Source organism: Octopus bimaculoides, chromosome 8 (assembly GCF_001194135.2).
Source record: "Octopus bimaculoides isolate UCB-OBI-ISO-001 chromosome 8, ASM119413v2, whole genome shotgun sequence".
NCBI classification, from domain to species: domain Eukaryota; kingdom Metazoa; phylum Mollusca; class Cephalopoda; order Octopoda; family Octopodidae; genus Octopus; species Octopus bimaculoides.
This window is the reverse complement of record NC_068988.1, coordinates 37,274,588-37,277,479: the sequence shown is the minus strand read 5'-3', so window position 1 is coordinate 37,277,479 and position 2,892 is coordinate 37,274,588.

Here is a 2,892-nt window from a genome sequence, read left to right as displayed (position 1 = left end):
ATATATATATATATACATACATAAGAGGAATCCACTCATGGGATTCCTTACGATAGAAAGAACTGCTAGGTTCTAGAACTAGAACCACAAAATTAGGGATAAAATCCAGAAAGGAACGAAATGAAAAATAAAAAACTTTTACCATATCTTTCCTGGACCAATTGGTTTCTGACTTGTTTTAGCAATTTAAGATAATTTGCAAGGTGAAGTCGTTATCAACATGTACACCCAAGACTAAAATATATAAACACGAGGTAACCAATTCCATGCCTCCCGTTTGTACATACTGTTATGATTCCTGTTATGATTCCTGATGGTATTCACTTGACTCATGTTGTTGCACAATGAACAGGACTTACCTCACTTGTGGCTGTTTTTCAAGATACGGTGTGCAGATACTCTAATATTAGTTTTCTTGGAGTCAGAAAGCAGAGGTTAATAGTTCTCTTATATTTTTATTCCGTCTAAAGGCTTCAATAGGCGGCTGAGGAAATATTTGTTTGAAACGAGGATATTTTCCCACAACATGCTGGTAATTTTAATGCAACACTTATGAAATACCAGCGAAATTTCGGTGCTAGTCAACTAATAATGGAATTGTATCACATAATTTACTAAAATTATGTCATTTGCTATTTCTTTTAATCGCGATTTACTGTAACCGCGTTTGACGTAATGATGTACAAAAACGTTTGCATGTTTCCAGGAATCCCCTATATCATTACAAATAGGTTTTATTCTAAAAAGATTGGGATTTCGGATTTGACAGAATTATATGATGTAAATGAACCGAGCGACGGTGGAGGTAAATGTGGGATGGCGTGGGCTTGTAAAATAACTCAGTCGCTATTCTGTGTCCAGAAAACCTAACTTTTGCGTCCAAAAATTCAACGTTAGTTCTTGCAAAATTAAACGTAAATTTTATGTTGGACTTAAAGCCATAGGTTTTAGCATAACAGCCACAGAAATGCAAGAAGTCAATTAAACTATCTTGTGATCCTTCCCAGACCCCAAAAAACGTCATCAATGAACCGTAACTAGACTATTGGTTTATGACCATGTATGGATTTGAATGTCTTCAGCAACAGTGTCTCGAATTTCGTCGTGAACACATTAGCGAAATTAATTGACATGTGGGTACCCATAGCGCAAATTCTCCTCTGGTGGTAAGATTTTTGTTCAAACTTCATTGTGCTACTTTGTAACACAAACCTCAATAACCTACAGAGACAATTTGATGGAATACATTTGTTTGACCGTTTATCGAAGGCATTCATGCATACTTCTAACCCTTCATCGTGGTCAATATTAAGATATAAGGAGGAAACATCCATGGTTACCAAAAAACAGTTTCCGACATGGCTTCAGTGCATAAAAAAGTTGTTGATTTTAGACACAAAATCAAAAGTATCCCGAATATAGGGGCTTCATCCTTTTGCGACAGGGAGTAGAAAACCATCAAGCTACTGCGAAATTTTGGCAGTACAATATTTATATCCGCTGCAAATTGGGCGCTTTGGAGGAAATCTTTCGAACTTCTTGTGTATTTTAGGGAGACCATAAAATACAGGTGTTCTTTCTGACCGTAAAATCCTGGATTCGGCCTTATTAATAAAATTGTTTTCCTCCATTTACAGAATTATTTTGTCAAGTTCCTCTCTGTAATTGGGGTTTGGATCGACAGGCAATTCTTCATATGAAATTTTGTCACTTAAAACTTCTTCACTCACTTTTGTCCATAATCACAACAGCGCCTTCCTTTTCCGCCATTTTCATAACAATAGAATCGTTATTAGTTAGACGGCAGAGTGCGTAATGCCGGGAATTTGTGAGGATATTCCAGGACTTCTTTCCACTTGTTTTAAAGATTTTCCTACTGCTTCTCTGACAAGATTCAAGAAATTCCAGTAGTGCTTAGGTGTAATGATACTAATAACCTAGTGTTAAAACTCAATATACATATGCATATATAGGCGCAGGCGTGGTTGTGTGGTAAGAGGTTTGCTTCCCAGCCACATTATTCTGGGTTCAGTCCCACTGCGTGGGACCCTAGGCATATGTCTTCTCCTCTAGCCTTGTAAGTGGATTTGGTAGATAGAAACTGAAAGAAGCCTGTCCTATGTACATATGTATAAATCCATGTGTGTGTGCTTTTGGCTGTGGTTGTCCTCCACCATCGCTTGACAACCGATGTTAGTGTGTTTACGTTCCTAACCTAGCGGTTCTGCAAAAGAAACCGATAGAATAAGTACTAAGCTTACAAGCAATTAGTCATGGGGGCGATTCCTTCGACTAAAGACAGCACCCCAAAATGGCCGCAGTCAAGAGACTGAAATAGAAGAATAAAAGAATACTTTTGAATAAAATGTTAGAGGTATATAGAGAGTGTTATATGAAATTAAAGAAATGACAAAGGAACCAGAAACAAGTGCTTCTGCTATAAGATGCACAGGCATTCAGAGGTGAGAGCGTGTAGGTCACCTAACACAGAAACAGCTGTAAACTGATGAAGTTTCGCGGATAATATCTGCTCCTCTGTCATTTATTTAATTTCAAAACACTCACACACTCACACACACACACATCATACACACACACGTCACAGATACACAGCCCCCGCCATGTATATATATTCGCTTGCTTTCGAAAGAATTATAACTTTTAACAATTATGACATAATGCACATTAAAAAAGTATGAAAAGTATTAAATATGACTGGGTATGTTGTTTATGTGTGTGTATGTGCCTGCGAGTCTGTGTGTGCGTGCATCCACTTTTATGGGAGAGAGTGAGATCACCAGCATCGATATATATATACGTCCACATACATGCATGCGAGTATATGTATGTACACACACACACACACACGCACACACACACACACACACACAC